The sequence below is a fragment of the Lepisosteus oculatus genome, chromosome 14 (genome assembly GCF_040954835.1).
Source record: "Lepisosteus oculatus isolate fLepOcu1 chromosome 14, fLepOcu1.hap2, whole genome shotgun sequence".
NCBI lineage: Eukaryota > Metazoa > Chordata > Actinopteri > Semionotiformes > Lepisosteidae > Lepisosteus > Lepisosteus oculatus.
Window position 1 is genome coordinate 4,782,864 of NC_090709.1, and position 19,511 is coordinate 4,802,374.

Here is a 19,511-nt window from a genome sequence, read left to right on the forward strand (position 1 = left end):
AGGGCCCTCCCTCCTGATTTTAAAATCGTCTCATATTTCTGACATCAAGGTGTGAGACACAATATAACAGACTGTCAAAATCCTGAACTTCAGGACATTTTATGATACCATTTTAAAAATATGACCCTCTGAGCATGGCATGTGAGAAAATGGCATGTGAGAATGCATTGGGAAAAGGTGAATGCAATTTCTGCTGAATTGCTATGGCCCTCCCTCCTGATTACAAACTCGTCTCACAATTCTGACACTGAGGTGTGAGACACAATGTAACAGACACTATTAAATTGTGAAGTACAAGAGATTTTACTGTTACATTTTTTTTATATATTGACCCTCTGGCATGTGAGGACTTGTAGTATACAAAATAGCACACATTCTGCCAATTTGCTTTGTCCCTCCTTCCTTGTTACCAAAACATCTTAGTATACCGACACTAAGGTAAATGTCTCAAAATCCAGAAGTTAAGTTGTCAAACTATATCGGAGTCAACCGATACTGATCAGGTTCTGCTGATGCTGAGCCCGCAGCCTTCACCATAAGGTCCAATTCCCCAAGCCTGCTGACCATATATGTCCATCCCTTCTCGTCAAAACTCGTATTTTCACAGGGTAACCTTCAGAAATTGCAGTATAGAATGAAAAAACTCCAATAGATATCGGCCACTGTTGGCGATTTTCCTTTAAGATAGATAGATAATACTTTATTAATCCCGTAGGGAAATTGACAAATGATTCTCCAGAAAGTTTACGGAGTGTACACTTTCACTGAGACCGAGAAGTGTTAAGCTGTACATGAGTCTTTGTGGCTCGGTTGTTAACCAAAAGGGTGGTGGTTTGAGACCTCCCAGGGACGCTATGAGCCTTTTAATGAACACACCCTCTTCACTTCATTTCTCCATGGCCGGTCTTGTACCGCAATCAAATACAGAGCCCGTAGGGGGCAGTAGGCCCGCATATATAGCTCACTGTGTATATAATGAAGAAGCGGAGGTTAGTTTCTCATCTGCATGTTGCAGAGCCTTACGAAACTCATACCAACTGTTGGGGTTTGATCCCTGCACGGGCTATTAGTTGAAAGACCATTGTAAATGACGTGTAACAGATTTATCTAGCTGGCTTTTATGTTTCATACTAAATTGCTATTTTGAAACCAAAATAATTAGAAATATGGAACACAACTGTTGTTCCCCATGAAGGAAAGCTGTTTTACACTGACGTCACTCCTTTTTATTTAATCCAGATTTTAAAAACAAATCCGCCCTATCAAAGGAAAATGTTACACAAAAGTTGGAAAGCACACTCTGAATCCATCTGTGTATTTGATTTCCGCAATCCGTTCAAGGCTGCCTATGTTAATCGTAACTGTATAGATGAAACATTTAATATATTGTTCAGTTTAAATCAAAATGCTTTACTACTACAAGAGAGAAGTATAGTATGGAGGATGCGACAAATGTGTGATTTCTTGGAAGAAAACTACTTTTCTTTGCGTTCGAAATTAATCGAAACAGTTGACACACAAACCCTTTGTCTTTTTTAAAGAGATTATATCTTTAAACAGACAAATGTATAAAATGTGTTTTTTTTACCTAGAGATTTTGGACAGGGGCGATGTATTACTAGTAGAGGCTGCTGACTAATTAACACTGTACTGTCTGGAGATCAGCTCCATTTGCAATAAAAAAAACGTGCGTAACAAAGCTGGAGAGCAGCTGAACTTGTGCTCAGTAGTCAGTATGGTGCTGAGGGTTCAATACTGGCGTTGTTGTATTAGCACGAGCTGCACAGGCTCTGAATCAGACCATTTCAATTAGTCTGATCAGTGCAGGACAAGTTATTGTAGAATTATTGCTTTGTCTGTCTCTTGTTTGTATATAAATGAATGTCTCTAGCAACTTAATGTTAGTTTTTAATTTAGTTTTAGTTTTACGATGTAGGTCATGCGTTGATATATGACATGTCTCATTCCTGATTCAGCTCATGCTCCATAGGAGAGAAGAGATTCCTCCTGTTTCTCGTACAACCATATCAGAACAGAAGCCCATGTCACCCAGCTCTGATTCAAGATTGAGTTGCATCTTCAACATTTTCTTTTTGTTTCTGATCATAATTTTCTTTAGTTATGATCAATATTGAACTTTTTCTAAATAAAACAAAACTAATCAAACATGCAGGCAGATTTTTGAAAAGTATTAGGAGTTGACAGGGCGCTCCTTTGGAATAGTCGTCAGAAAATGTTAGAAAAGGAAAGTTACGTAAACTCTCGCACACAGCATTAAAGACTGGAATCTGATGATAAAAAAACTAGCTGTCTCCCCGTCGGTAATCAAACCCCGGTTTCCCGCGTGACAGGCAGGGACACAAAAAACTTTACTAACTAGGAGCACTTGCTAGCTATTAGTACGCTGGGCAAACGTTCCTAGGTCAAATTCTTCCAGCACGGGGGTACCTTTAAAGCGGAGACGACGGCACCGAAATTTTTTGGCGCGCCTTCTCTTTAAAGCCCTGGCCAAATATGAAGACAGTACGTACAGTTATAATTCAAACGGAATAAAAAACTACACATCCCAGTTACCATGGTGGTGCTTGTGATCATTGCGTTTAACCAACGAAACAGGGGGAAAAATCAGTCACATGACTTTGGGGCAGAGTTTCGAAAGCTTAACCTATCAGCAACAAAGCGAAATTTACATGATAGGCTACCTCAAACTGTCAGTTACACGACTGTGTATGTCGCTTAAGCCACTCCTATTTGGCATTTTAGTTATGGAGGCGAGAAGATGCCCCCCCCCCCCCCTCTGGGTGTCTGATTTGCCGCCATCTTTAACCGCTTCGTGTCCGAATGGTAGTAGCTACGCGTACGAAATAAAGTTAATCCCAGCTACAATACATATATATTTTTGTGGTAAGAGGGAGTAAAACATCAGTATTTACTGCTATTAATTACTGTATGATTTATAGTTGAAATCTGAGCCTAAATATAAAGTTAAAATCTCGACAAAGCAATGTAGGAAATATAGAGAAAAGAAATCCTTTCTGACATCTAAAATCAGTTTCGATCAAGGTCTCTAAAACGAACAAGAAAAAGAGGATTTTCGGAGGGCAATTACGCTGTATTTACAGTGCCTTGCGAAAGTATTCGGCCCCCTTGAACTTTTCAACCTTTTGCCACATTTCAGGCTTCAAACATAAAGATATAAATTTTTTATTTTATGTGAAGAATCACCAACAAGTGGGACACAATTGTGAAGTGGAACGAAATCTATTGGATTTTTGAAACTTTTTTAACTAATAAAAAAATGAAAAGTGGGGCGTGCAAAATTATTCGGCCCCTTTACTTTCAGTGCAGCAAACTCACTCCAGAAGTTCAGCGAGGATCTCTGAATGATCCAATGTTGTCCTAAATGACTGATGGTGATAAATAGAATCCACCTGTGTGTAATCAAGTCTCTGTATAAATGCACCTGCTCTGTGATAGTCTCAAGGTTCTGTTGAAAGCGCAGAGAGCATCATGAAGACCAAGGAACACACCAGGCAGGTCCGTAATACTGTTGTGGAGAAGTTTAAAGCCGGATTTGGATACAAAAAGATTTCCCAAGCTTCAAACATCCCAAGGAGCACTGTGCAAGCGATCATCTTGAAATGGAAGGAGTATCAGACCACTGCAAATCTACCAAGACCTGGCCGTCCCTCTAAACTTTCAGCTCAGACAAGGAGAAGACTGATCAGAGATGCAGCCAAGAGGCCCATGATCACTCTGGATGAACTGCAGAGAACTACAGCTGAGGTGGGAGAGTCTGTCCATAGGACAACAATCAGTCTTACACTGCACAAATCTGGCCTTTATGGAAGAGTGGCAAGAAGAAAGCCATTTCTCAAAGATATCCATAAAAAGTCTCGTCTAAAGTTTGCCACAAGCCACCTGGGAGACACCCCAAACATGTGGAAGAAGGTGCTCTGGTCAGATGAAACCAAAATCGAACTTTTTGGCCACAATGCAAAACGATATGTTTGGCATAAAAGCTACACAGCTCATCACCCTCAACACACCATCCCCACTGTCAAACATGGTGGTGGCAGCATCATGGTTTGGGCCTGCTTTTCTTCAGCAGGGACAGGGAAGATGGTTAAAATTGAGGGGAAGATGGATGCAGCCAAATACAGGACCATTCTGGATGAAAACCTGTTGGAGTCTGCAAAAGACCTGAAACTGGGACGGAGATTTATCTTCCAACAAGACAATGATCCCAAACATACAGCAAAATCTACAAAGGAATGGTTCACAAATAAACGTATCCAGGTGTTTGAATGGCCAAGTCAAAGTCCAGACCTGAATCCAAACGAGAATCTGTGGAAAGAGCTGAAAACTGCTGTTCACAAACGCTCTCCATCCAACCTCACTGAGCTCGAGCTGTTTTGCAAGGAAGAATGGGCAAGAATTTCAGTCTCTCGATGTGCAAAACTGATAGAGACATACCCCAAGCGACTTGCAGCTGTAATCGCAGCAAAAGGTGGCTCTACAAAGTATTAACGCAAGGGGGCCGAATAATTTTGCACGCCCCACTTTTCATTTTTTTATTAGTTAAAAACGTTTCAAAAATCCAATAGATTTCGTTCCACTTCACAATTGTGTCCCACTTGTTGGTGATTCTTCACATAAAATAAAAAATTTATATCTTTATGTTTGAAGCCTGAAATGTGGCAAAAGGTTGAAAAGTTCAAGGGGGCCGAATACTTTCGCAAGGCACTGTATATAGGATAAGTGATTTATGAGCAATCTAATGTCTTGTTCGTTTAAAACAGTGAAATGTCAGCTGCAAAAGATCGCACCAGAAACAGCACTCTCTCTGCCTGTCATAGACGTTCTGGAAAGGCTGAATGAAGTCATGTCAAGTACAATAATTCGGTGATCAATAATAACAGTTATAGGACAAGAAACAAAAGATAGTGAAAACTTAAGATTTTTAAGGCTAAAACTCAAATTCATTCTACAAATTAAGGCAAATGAAAATTCAGGACGTTAAAGTGCTAGAGGTGTAAAAAAATACAAAAATGCACATGAGCAAAAAATTTTAGAAATGGAGCAAACAGAAAAAAAGCCATGCCTATAGTGCAGAAGAGGGATGCAGGAACACTTGCTTAGATATACAAAAAAATCACAAAAAGGTGTGTTACAAAAGAACATGCAAACATGTTCATCATGTACATGAACATGTACATCAATTTCCCTTCGCGATCAATAAAGTCTTATCTATAAACATGAAGCAGAGTGAGGGATCAGAAAATTAGCATGCATAAAAAAACAGCAATTCTGTCAATGAACCCTAAATGAATTAATAGCACCCATGGTTTCATGGAGGGCTTCTCAGATAGTTGGGCATTCAGGTAGATTGCCAGGTGAAAGGATTTGTAAACATACTTTGTTAAAGCAAGTCAGTTTTTTCCGCAACACATAAAATACATTTTTTCAAGAAAGTTTAGCCTTTGTCACTAATGAAACCACTAAATAAAGACATAAATATAGAAATCATAAGATTTTTTTTATTCAATGTTGGTAGCAGGATGAACTGTGCTAAGTGTATATTTTGTCGCAGAGTTGCTGCAAGATGTTACCAGTGAAAAAAGGTATTTAGAAATGAGTTATTTCAAGAAGAAAATTTTCAGAATAATTGCAAATCTAGCAGGATAGAGAAAGCACAGAAAACAGGCAGTTAGATTGATCAGATTAGTATGAAAAGTTATTTAGCAAAGGGAATGAGAGGAGTGACAAACTAGTATGCTTTAGATTTTTTTATCTGAACCAGGGAAAACTGATCATGTTTCTCTATAACAATAATAAAAAAAACTTTATTTTATATATCACCTTTAAAAGTGGCATCTCAAAGCAATACAGTAGATATAAAAACAGATAAAAGGACCACAGACTACAAAGAAAATACATATAAGAAAGACAAGCAGTTAGATTTGCTACCAAAATTAGAAAATGAAGCAGATACAGACACTAAGTCTTCTGAAAAGAAACGTTCTGAGGTTAGATTTAAATGCTCTCAGGGTACGTGACTGATATCACTGGGAATACAAATTGAGAGCTCTGGGGTGCAGCTACAGAAGACCCTGTCACCCACAGAATGTAGATGTTCTTGAGGACAGCTAGAAGACCGGAGTCAGATGGACAAAGGTGGGGAGTAGACAGATAATAAGCCATATACTGTAGGTACTGAATGAGGATGAGGATTTTGAAGTTGACTCGAAACCTGATAGATAACCAATGCAAGGACTTGAAAACAGGTGTAATGCATCCCTGATAGGATTCTCGCTGTCATATTCTGAACATATTGAAGATTGCTCAGTGTGGATTTAATTTCCCCAGTGAACAGGATGTGCATTTATTAATTCTAGAAAAAAAAGCCTTTCTTGATTTCTCTAGTTCTTAGTTTCTCTAGTTCCCTTTAAAATAAACTATTATTCCACAATGCAGAGTATTACATGGCCAGTATTTACACATGATATTTGTGATTTCAAGAAATTAACACAAGCAGCTTTTGGAGATTTAAGTGTTGGCTGAGTTATTGCAGGATAAAAGACTAGAGATGTTGGTAAGAAGAAGATAATTTTGGGATAGCTGACGAATACTCTGATAACAAGAACACTTCCTAATGGGGTTAGGCATACTTTTGATGAAGATGATGAAGTTAACAGACTGTATGTTTACATAGATACTGAAATGAGGATTGTATTTTAGATTTTGTGTAGTTGCTAGCGTTGAACTGTGTGTTGGATGCACATGAATTGAAGGAATGGGCAAACATAGCTGATGCAGATCCACAGAGCCAGCATATTAAGATGTTTATAATTAGAGGCAATTTGTTTAAATAACTAGGTATGGATACTGATGTGCAAGAGAGGTGGAAAGGCTGTTTCCTTAAGCCAGCACTATAAGATATTTTATTCTCAGTGAGATGCTGCCATTTCATAGTGGGTTTCTAACACTGTGTATAGTTCCATCCACACAGTGCCTTTACTTCCATCCATTTCTAATCTCTTTATCCAGTACAGAGGATTTGGAGCCTATCCCAGTAAGCGACGGACACAAGGCAGAATACACCCTGGACATAGCGCCAGGCCATCACAGGACAGGCAGACACAAACACACACACACCAGGGCCAGTTTTCCCATAAACCAATTGACTTACCAGTATGTTTTGGAGTGCAAGAGGGAGTCATATCACACATATGGAGAAAAACCATGTAACCCAGAGAGAACATGCAAACCCCACACACACAGGATGGCAGGAACTGAACCTAGGACCCCAGTGCTGCAAGATAGCAATGCTAACCACTTTGCCACCATTATAAATGGATGGATATCTTAGTTATCTTTCTAATTCACAGGTTTGCATGCATAATTTAATTTTGAAAGCCACTGAGACATGAGGTACTACTGTTGTATTTATGAAAAAGAAACAAAAAAAAGCATACTAACAATTGTGCCATCCTACTCTTTAGTTAATACAATTTATTATTTATAAACAGTTAACATTGTTAGCAAAATATTTTGAATTATATTTAACCCTATTTTTTCTTTAGTTTTGTATTTAACTTATTATATGATAGTCAGACTAAATGTATATTTGAACAATGAAAATATATTTTTACAAGATTTTACATTAAGCACTTAAAATTAATATGGTTAATAATAGTAAACTGTAACCTGCTGTAACAAGATCGGTTAAACTGCGAAGAAAATGCTTTCAGAGAAAATGTTTCAGGTGTGAAGAACATAGATCTCCAATGCAATTTCAACCAAACCTGTTCCCACACACCCTGCCCCCACTACCATTAGAATATACACAAAGCACTCAAATCTTTCGAGCTAATGATCAGGTGACCCGAGAGAGAGCGAGAGAAACACCAAGGGGTGCGGAACTATTTACATAGAAAACTGGCGATCTCCCCAGACTGTCCGCCCGTTTCACTGTTACCTGGATACCTCTTTATTTAGAACTCACTAACACTGATTTTTAGTTTAGAAGGATTCAAGTAGGGTTTTAGATGAAAGGCAGTGACCTTAATCAAGCCCAAATCATAATTGAACCCATTCAGAGCCTACATTACATTTTAGCGTTTCATTCTGAGCAGAAGACCCTCACACCTGAAGAAGGGGAGGTGTTTTTCGCTAGAAATCTCGCCTGCTTCTACTTTACAACCGGAGTGCTGGCTGTGACGAATTAAACCAGTTTTACAGGTTTCAATCACAGACCATGTGACATGGGAGTCAGGAAACTAACACACAGCGCTTCCGGATTCGATAACGCTATAAAAACGCTATAAAATAATGTGACTTGGCACAGAACAAGTTTACAGCACAGTACAATAATAAATGCTGACCATGACTTTAGAAGCATAAATTGCCTTACACTCAATTTAAACACAAGCTGTCTTTAGCCCTCTAAGCTGGTTCATACAGAAATGTAGAGATCCAGGCTCAGAACACACAGCTTCATTAGCGAATACATATGCAGGACAACTAGAGAAGACGTTTTACAGAGGATGGATTTTTAGAAACATCCCATCAGTGACATCACTGAAGTCAACTCCTAGGTACTGTAACTGTCGTGTGGATAGTTTCACAAGAATCAGACAAAGGTTTAAGCATCGCTTGTTCTAGATAAAACTGCAAAAAAAAACCAACAACCTATAATGTACTTCTTTGCGGCTCTGTTTGCCCAAATCATATATTCACAACGTGAAATCTAGAAAATAATATTACGTAACCAAAATCCGCAATATGGAAACAGAACCTGTGTAATTGTTGATAGATGATGTACTCGTAACATTTTTTCAAGACGAACTACAACATTTAAAAAATGACTTGTATGTACCTGATATCTCTAATCAATCCACGGGCCCCAGCACAAAACGAAACTAAAACGCATACCGTTTCGCGCTTCTTATTAGTTGCTCAAAAGTAATTTGACCGTCTGAAATGCATAATATAAACCTAGAAACATATACGTGAGCAGTACTTAAGCACTGTAGTATCGGTGTTAAGACATACCTCTCAAATACTGTAAATCAAGTTAAAAATATCTCAAGACCGATTCTGGTCATAATGAAACCATGTTTCGTGTATGTTTTCTTTAAAGTACTGAGACCAGCCATATGCTGTATGTTTATGTTCCAAAATTAATATCGTTTATGGCCTTCACACGCGTTGCAGTATGCTCCTATTCTTTTTATGCTCAGCTACTAAGATTTCCCTTCAGTGGTAAAATTAGATATGAATATTCAATACTTAAACGGGCACAGTTAAGACATTAAATATACATATACATACTGTATACAGTACAGTTTGCATACGGTAATATGTTTATGTTCCTAAATCAATCTCTTTTATGAGCATGTGAAAGGCATGGTGAATCACTGTACTTTGCATGATTGGAAACAAATGCGTGATTGCGAAATGCTGTGGTGTTACTTTTACAAAGACGGTCAATGAAAAAAAGAATGTTGACCAGGGCAATACTTTGAGTTTACACTTACAGCTTGTCCAAGGTCATTCATTATTAATACTATTAGTAATATCTTTGTTAAAAACTTTGATGGCGACAGCTCAAAACATGAGAGTGAGCTTTATTAGCTCCACCTTGCGGAAATTCTGGATACTATTATTTTGCTTGCTGTATTATAGGAGAATTTACGGTAACTCGCGGTATTTACGGGTAACTCGCGGTAGACTGCGTACAGCGTACCGCAAAATAATGCGGTATCGCCCGCGCATTTTGAATGGCTGCATCTGTATGTACTATGAAGAGCGCTTAGCAGGTAGTGTCTTTATCTTAGTCAGTAAAACATCAGATTTCCAATATGGGGGTCCAGGTTTTAAGTACCTTTTTGGGTAGCCCAAAACAGTTGATGTATTGTCCTTAAATTTTTCAAATTGTGCCATGGATATTTTAAATGTTCAATCTTTTCAGGCTCTTTAGCATTTTCTTTCAAATGCGAAACAAGTTCAAGGTGTTATTGTCACTGGGCTGCAGATACAGTAGATAGTCTACATGAGAGCGCATGTAACAGCACAGGACACCCAGTTAGGAGCTCACACAGCTTTCAGCTCAGTGCGCAGCGCTCTCTTGCCTTTCTGAAGATTACGTTAAATTAGTTAAAATCATGTGATAGTTAACAAAGCTTAATAGTGAAACAGCCAGCACAAATGGTTGCGTTTGTGATTATGTCACTTCTCTAATACAGCAGTGTCAATAAAAGAAACTCTGAAACAGCTAAAGCACTGCACAACTGAATTCGGGAGAATACTATTAGGGATTCTGAGCGATATCTACATACAAGCAATCCAATACAGATGCTGAAGTCTTTAAATATTGACTATCCCTGTTGTGCTGCCTTTTCCTTGAAGGAAAACTATTCAACTGGAAGAATGTTTATCGCAGGTTTAAAACTTGCCGTTGCTATTTGGAGAAATCCACAAACTCGTATTTTTCATGTGTTTTAAAAGACAGCCATACCCACTGACAAAATAACGACACTGCTGCTGATTTTTTCCGGACCTGAATGACAGTTGACCTTTGTGAGCCAATTGATGAAGCCGACCCAGTGAATACTATAGCAGAAGGTGGAAGAGCGTTCAACTTTATAACTACCGCAAGCACAGGAACAACAGCAAGAAGCAGAATCAATTTCCCATTGAATGGTGTTGTTGTTTGAGGTATGTGTTTTAACGCATGCAGAGAATCACACAATTTCTTCTAAACTTGGACAAAGTATTTTTGATGGAGCGCTGTGTGCAAAGATTTCATAAACTGTACTCTTGCTGACAATTCGGTGTGAAAAAGCAGAGCATTCGAGTTTCACTGACAAAAGCTGAATGCAAGCCAAAAGCAATATTAAATGGAATAGACAGCACACTACGATTCGCAATGACTGAAAAGTTATCTCGGCAGCTGTTGTTACCCGCATGAAGCTGAAAGGGTCAATGAGCATTTCTGTTGAGATGACAAATTAAAGCTTTTTTCTGCCTGTTGAGCTGACAAAAACTATCTTGAAAGATATCGCAATCTCTCGACAGACTGTCGAATAAATTCTTAACTGATTAAATTCTCATCGGAAGCAAGGTCTTAACATAGAAGAACCTGGCAGCAGCGGAATTTGAACCCATGCCTCCAAAAAGACTGGAGCCTAAAATCCAGCACCTTAGACAACGCAGCCACACTACCTTCTGCAGCACATTCCTTCCTCACATTACTTGATCAAAGAACACTGGACTTTAGCTCTTGCCCGACATGGAAACGACTGTACCTTCGTTTTATGAGATATTTCCTGTCACTTGGTGAAATCTCAACTTCTTTGGCAGCTCTGAATATAGTTCTTCTTTGGAGCAGACTTTGGACCTTTTATTTAATTTATAAAGTAGGACGCATTCCGAAATGTGTAATTCCTGTTTTAGAAATGCTCTGGGCGGTGTGTCTTCTTTTAACGCACAAACAGTGTTCTAACTGTATACTGTAGATCAGTGCAGCTATCGTACTGGATTTAGCTGGGATTCTCACATTTTTCTTGAGAAGGTATTCAGGGTTGCTTGAAACTTGAATAAAAACGTGATCTGAAACTACCTACTGTACCTTCCAATCTCTGATGTTGCTGTAACTAAACTGGGATGTGATCTTTTGCAGATGTGCAGTGTGCCTTTACTCTTGTCGTATTAAACACTATCTCTGTTGTTGGGCAGAGTTGAAGGGGAACAAACTGCACAGAAAATTACGGAACGAGAAAATGTTTCTACACTTCAAAATGTCCCTTTAAAACCCTCCTCACCCACGTCGGTGTGGGGAGTTTGCAGGTAGAGAGGTTTTACAGATGCTCATGATATTTCTCATGGGGTGTTACCTGTTGTAGTATCTCTCTCTGCGCCTTTGGAAATAAAAGAGCAGCTGGAGTGTGAGGTAACGTTTTGAACAGCCTCTTTGTCTTACGAAACAAGAAATGAAAATCAACTGGTAAATTGAACAGTGCAGTAATCAGCGCAGTATACAGTAGGAAGCAATTGAACAAAATGATTAGCAAAAATTGAAGTTGAGTAGATTGGAGTAAGAAATTAATTCTATTTGTAAGCAAACGAGAGCCTGTGCTGCGCATGAGACACACCAATCTTTCAGCATTTCTGAAACGTTTGATTGAATTGACAAAGAAACCCTCTCCCGATCTTCATCTTTGAAAAGGATAACCTTTTGAGCCAGTAGGTGTAACACTGCAAAGCTGCCTGTTTCTCACAGATGTTTGAAGCTGTAGATAACATTTTGCATGTTTGGTGCCATGGCTTAGCTAGTTAGTGTGCCTGACTAAGAAACAAGAGATACTGGGTGTGAATCCCAGTAGTATCTATTCATAAACACCAGGCCAATCACTGCCAATATTTATGGAGCTCAATTTAAGGATGAAAGGATATGCATGTATTACAGCTTTCTGCAGGTGTTTTATGTTTTAGCACAAGTGTTGGCTCTGTGGTGCAATGGAGGGCGTGTTGGACTTCTAGATGTTAATAGAATGAAGTCATTTAAAGGTTGTGGGTTGGGTCTATCCCCAAGGATATCAGAGAGTCACCTTGTCTAAATTCCTTCAAATCCAGACTCAGAGCCTCCTTCTTTAGAAGAGCCTTTAATTAACTATTCTTTACCCCTTTGCTCCAACTGTATTTAGTACCACCATCTACCTCTAACTGTGTATTCTCATCCTGCTTATCTTGTGTATTTTTTCATTGTATTGTTGTCATTCTGCAAAGTGCTTTGAGAAGCCGCCTTTAAAGGCGCTATATAAAGTAAAGTTTATTATTATTATTATTAATAATGAACAGTGCATTTAACACTGAGCACACTTGGTCCTTCTTTGAGAAGGATTGCAGGGATAGGGAACAAGCTTTCAACGTGTGTTGTTGAAGACCATATCATGGCTTTGTTGCAGGAAATGTCTGAATGCCATCATCGGAGTAAGGAGAGGATCAGGGTTTTGGCGAAGTCTTTTTGATGCCTGAAACTGTCTGGTTCCTGGTTGTAACGGCTGGCACTCTACACCTAAACAACAGAGAACACCGTTGACATCGCTGAACTACCTAGTGGATATTTTGTCGCCTTCTTCTGACTTGTATTAAATGCGATTCTCTGAAAACGTGGCACATTATATCTGTGGTACCTTTATGGAGGGTGAGCACACTCATAAGGATCATAGATTCGATCACAAGCATCTAAAAATGAGCATGAGAAAATGACATCACGCTATAAGGTTGAATGGCATGAGTTCTCCTTTTCCCTCCGTAGAAAATGTGTGTTTGAAAGGAGGTGTCATGTTATTTTTTTGCCAGACAAAGCCATGCCGTAAGATCAGTGTGGTTATTTAAATGTATTGGTCTGAAATTGGTTTAAATCACAGGGATGTAACAACAAAAAATTAAGTGCTTCTTAACACAGATAGTTGGAGATATTTGGCAGCAGTGGGATTCCAACTTACATCCCCAAAGAGTCTGGAGCTTTAATCCAGTTCTTTAGAGTGCTCGGCTGTGTTAGCCTTGACTGCCTCATACCTCACACTGGCTCAGAGAAAACTGGGTGGCTTGCAAAGACTGGTAGGAGAGGAAAGGAATAAATACTTCTTTTTTATCTGCTAAAAGAAGGAAAGAAATATTTGATAATTGCTTGTTTAGCAGTTGTTTTGATCAAATTATTGTAATGCAGTGGCAGGTACAATTAAGGTATAATATGTACATGAACTGAGTCTGAAATCTGAGTCGATGATGGCAGCTGACTATCGCTGGAGGACAGTTCATCATGAGTGGGTAAGCCTGCATAATGAGGGAGAAGAGATCGGCCTCTGTGACGCAGTGTCCAGTGACACTCACTATCTGTCCTACTGTTCTGTGCTAACGTAGAGGGTGAATGTTGTTTAAGGTGAATGTAAGGTTTCTTTCTTGTAAAATATTTTCGAGCGCATTTTTGTTGCTGAAACTTTATCTTGTGCATTTGAATTAATTCCGATATTGTCACCTAATTCTATACATTGTTTCATCAGACTAGAACATTTAGAGGAGCTCAATTGCATTAATGAATTACATAGTGATAGTATTTCTTATCGTTTAAATATTTCAGTCAAAAATGTAGAGAAGGTGCTCCTGTTTTCACCATTATAAAAACTGTGTTTCACTAGTAATATTTACTCTCATAAAAGTATTGTAATTGTATTGTTCTGTTCTGTGACAGTCTTGAGTGACACAAACCTTCTCTCTTACTGCACTACACTTCTCCAGAGGCCAGTTCAGCACACAAGGATCCTCAGTCAAACAAACACTGCAATAGCTTGATAAAAGACACTTCTCATCCTTTCTCTTAGTGTTGGTGCTACTATTCTATGCAAAGGAGGCACCTTGACAATTAAAGGTGTAATCATCTTAAAGAGAGTCTTCATGAAGGTGTGCATGGCAAGCTCTCCACTGGCAATTGAGCGGGCTTTTGAAGAAACCAATCTCATTCAACAACCATACAAATTGCACAGCTTAAGGCACATGAAGCGAAATTCGTGAGCAGATAGACACAAAACAATGTCGCTTCACATTATTTGCAAAGCTGTTTTGCTTGTCTAACCACCTCTTCCTACTTTGCAGTGAGCACATATTTCATTTTCTTCTCTTATATTTTCCTTGATATTTTACTGTCCCTTTCCCCCATGTGGAGATGTATCCACATCCAAAACCCCATGTTTCACCCTGCATTTGTGCCAGTTTTACAATCTGTGTAAACGCCTGCCTTGCACAGGTCTAATGGTACAATCAGTCAGCCTGTGTTACTTATATAGCTGTGCACAGTGGAGGCATGCTGAGGTTAGTTCAAGCCTCCCCTGGAGCCATTAAGTCTTCTGAATGTTTTCCACTCATAAAAAGTTCATTCGCCGTAGCAGTTTCACTGTGACTTTGCTGGTAAAATATTCTTAATGAGAATAATATTTTGTATGCGATAAATAACCGCACCAGAAAATATTGGAGAGAATTGGCTTGTCGCACTATTTTCAGCAGACACTCAGACACAGAAATGTCCTGTCATTAAAGAAAATTTATGAAGAAGAGGTGTGACATCATTGCAAAGGCGATATTTTCTGATGTCTGTCTTGGTTAATAATCATTTGCGTGGGAATTACTTCTGTCATTATTACTAATACTGATAAAAACAGAGAACTCACAGCTCTCTGGATGTTGGCCTGGACTCTAGAAAGTGTTTTTATTTGCAAGCGGCTCAGGAACTCAACACCTGTTGATGGGTCACTTCTGTCAAACACATCAGTGGAACCCAAGCCCACCTACACACACATTCACACACACTGATAGATATACTGTACACCTACACTCTCACACACATTTACACTCACAGACACATCACACATTTATACACACAATCAGACACTTACACACTCACATATATACACTCACACATGCTATCATCATTAATACTCACATAGACGCAGGCACTACACACACTAACAGACATACCATCACATACACTTACAAATATAAAACTACACACTGACAGACACCACACACTCACAGACACACACCATACACACACATTCACAGGCATGCATTCACAGAAACAGACACTACGCATACTCACAGACACACACTTATAGACACCAAACACTCAGAGACCTCACAAGCTCACACACTAACAGCCCACACACGCACAGACACCACACACTTCCAGACATGCACCGACACACGCACAGATACCACAAACACACTTATCCACAGATACACAATAACTAACACAAATATAAATGCTACTAATGCTACAACAGTAACACTATCACTAACACTGACACAAACTACTAATAATAACAGTAATGCTGTTACTAAAACTAACATTACTACTAGTGTTAATACTCTAAGAGTAACACTATAATTATAATTAATATTAACATGAATATGAACATTAAAACTAAAACAATCAGTAGTGCCACTGTCATTAATACTCACATGAACACTAGCATTAAAACTACCAGTTGTACTCTCACTAATATTAACATGAAGACACTGATATTAGTATTAGTTGCTGCCCGTGACGTCACACCTCTCTGTGACAAATGCGAGACACTTAGACGCGTGCAGTGACGGGGCGCCTGTCGCCGTGGTTACCATTCTTATGATTTATAAACAATGGAAAAATGCATTTAAACTGTTACTTACATACATTAATGAACTTGAAATATCATTTTCTAGCTCTAGGATACAGTTACCTAAATAATAATATGAATAATCATTGTTTAATTTCAGATTGAACATTATTAACCCTATCTATCAATGAATTGGCTTCAATACTCTGCTCTCCTCCCCACAGATAGCTGATGTGTGTTGAGCGCCCTGGCACACTATGGCTGCCATCGCATCATCCAGGTGGATGCTGCACATTGGTGGTGGTGGAGGGGAGTCCCCATTACTGTAAAGCGCTTTGAGTGGAGTATCCAGAAAAGTGCTATATAAGTGTAAGCAATTATTATTATTATTAACCCTAAACACACTATGGTAATTGGTCTATACAGTCATTATCGTCCTGGCCAAATTTCCCATTGGCCCTTACCAATCATGGCCTCTTAATAATCCCCCCTCTTTGAACAGGCTACATTACTCTGCTTTCCTCCCCGCTGATAGCTGATGTGTGGTGAGTGTTCTGGCGCACTATGGCTGCCGTCGTTTCATCCAGGTGGATGCTGCACATTGGTGGTGGTGGAGGGGAGTCCCCATTACCTGTAAAGCGCTTTGAGTGGAGTGTCCAGAAAAGCGCTATATAAGTGTAAGCAATTATTATTATTATTATTAATTAACTGTTTTTTAGATATTTAAACAGGATCAAGAAAATAATCAGTACTCACCAATTGGTGAAGTTAATCGATTTTTTCTACGGTTCTTCAGTTGAAATAATTGGTTGTTGATAGATAAGTGATCAATAACTCTTCTCCGTGCACTCCGTGCTCCTCCCGCGCTCTTTCTCTCTTTGATCCCGGCACTCTGGCTGGTGTCTGTGACATCACAGCGCTTATTCTGACAGAGCAGAGCGCGTCTCTGCTGCTTTTGTGTGTCTTTTTCAGAAATGCCAGAGGTACTCGAAATGTTGCAAAAAGAAAAGTGTTTTTTTTGTTTTGTAAAAAAGTGAGTGCTGATTTTTATTTTATACAGGAAACGCATGTATGTTGAAACACTAAATTCTATAAATAATTCAGAAATAATAAAGCCAGGAAAACATATATGTAAAAATACAATTTGATCACATAATTTACTTCATTGACTCTGGTGGTTAAATTTTTTTTTTCTGTTGTGTTTTTTTCTCTTGTACCTGTTTCTGATCCTCTGGTTGTAGTTATATTTGTAAATTCTATACGTTTAATAAAAAAAAAAGAGCTGGATAAGACTCCTGTCCGGAGCCCGGAGGGCTTTTCATACAAATATAACATCTCCCCCCCAAAAAAACGAGCTGTGAAGAGAGGCGATTTCTAACAGTTGGAGGAGGAGAGCGACAAACCGAGGAATGAAATTCATTAAACAGAAAAAAAAAGTTTACTTCACAGATTAATGCGTTACAAAGCGTACCCATGTGGAGCAGTAGAGAACGAACACGAGTCCCTGAAATAAGCGCTTTTAAGGGTTTTACACGAATCATCAGAGTATTGAAGCCAGGAGGATCAGACTCATGTTCCTGGAGGTTAAAATGTGTATCCTGGTTTTATTTCCACCCAGCTCTCAGCTCTATAGATAGTCTGATGATTTAAATTAACTGTATAACTGTTACAAGACTTCATCTAATTGTACATTTATAAGACTGTCTGTGAGACACTTGTGAGAGCAGCTGAATCCCAGGGCTGGTGTAGAATCACCAGAGCACTGCTCAGAGATACAGACTGGTCAACTGGTCACTATTGTAGTCACGACCATCGGCCCATTGGCTACTAATAATCAATATACTGATCAGAGTGTCAATACTGGTGTTTATTACATACATACTAATATAATTCCACACTCACTTGTGTTATAAAACACTTAAAAAACATATTTGGAGGCTGATATACAGTAAAGAAAGTAACACTGAAGGGCTGGAAGTCCTGGAAAGGGTTTATAGAAGCTTCTTGCTTCTGCCCTGGAACAGAGCCCACAGCTGCCAGATCAGTGACCCCTGAGCCCAGTTCACAGAGAGGAGAACCAGGAGCTCTTTTATGTCTCTAAGAGGACTGGGAGAAAGGAGAAAAGGGGGAGTGTGACTTGAGTCCAGGCTGTTCTGTCTGATATTGTCCATGTAGCAGCACTGATTGTCTGAATATCTTCTGGTTCTGGATTGTGAGGATAGAGAGCAGTACGGAGTTGAGCTTCTGTCTGAGTGTGAGTCTAAGCTGTGAATCTGACTGAGAAGAGAATAATGTTTTTTTTTTATTATTCTGCCTCAGAATTTTTCTTCTTTGTCAAGTGGTGTTACATCCCCTTCAGATACTCTGCACAGACTGCCAGAGAGAAGAGGAGAGAGAGATGGACAGATAAGAGCACACGCAGCGAGAGAGACATACGTCTTGATTTACTTTGAAGCAAGTGTTCATTTCCCTTCTGGAACAAGTTGTTTCTGAACTTCAAGAAATTCAAACAACTTATGAAAGATAAAATAGTCTTGCTTATCAGGACAGAAGAAATACCGCAGGAAAATGCCAGTAATTTCTCCTTTTAACGAAAAGTGGAGAAAAACAACGGCAGTGCATTTCTGTCGGCTTGATTTCGCTTAATACAAGTATTCACTTCCTTTTCTGTAGATTACAGCCTGCGAAAGATGAAATAAAGTTATTGGTTATTCATGGTCAGTGCAGGAGAAATACTGCTGGCTGGCAGGAAAATGTCAGTATCTTATTTTAATTACCAACGTGCGAATGGCAAAAAGCAACGGGAGTGTGTTTCTGTGCAGTTGTTAAACAAAGGGCGGGTGATTCAAACCCACTCAGGGACGTGCTTCAGATAGTTCCGCTGTAACCAGCTTAAACTTGATGGGATTTCTTTGCAAACCCTCTTGAAATTTGCATTTTACTCACGTGGAACTACAAGTAAACAATTAAGTACCTCAGTAAATGTCCAAGAGAACCATTTTCACGTGTGGAATTTTATCTTCAACTGGCTGTCAGGAGAATTATACACCCGTTGTATCCTTAGCAAAAATATTTTAAAATTAGAACACAGATTTGTTGGAGAACTTGACAATCATTATTAAATGAGTATTATATAAATGTGCGTTGATATTTTGTAGATGTACCTTAATTGTAATAAATATAAACATAATTTCTTTGATATGGATGTTCATTTGAAGGATTTGAGAAAACTATCAAGGATCTCAGAACAACCAAAGATACATTTGGGCATCTGCTATTGGTAAAGATTAACGAATACAGTCAGTGTGAAGCTTGCACACACACGAGAGAAAAAAAACAGTTCTAGTTTAC

The 19,511-nt window shown here is 38.9% G+C and overlaps 1 protein-coding gene and 1 pseudogene across 1 annotated transcript in view; one reads left to right on the forward strand and one right to left on the reverse strand.

Annotated features, from left to right (window-relative positions):
- Positions 1 to 19,511, reverse strand: part of LOC102695046 (zinc finger protein 721-like) — a 1,154,024-nt pseudogene that overhangs the window by 441,957 nt on the left and 692,556 nt on the right.
- Positions 1 to 19,511, forward strand: part of LOC138242831 (zona pellucida sperm-binding protein 3-like) — a 496,704-nt gene that overhangs the window by 48,745 nt on the left and 428,448 nt on the right. The gene's annotated exons all lie outside the window — the stretch shown is intronic.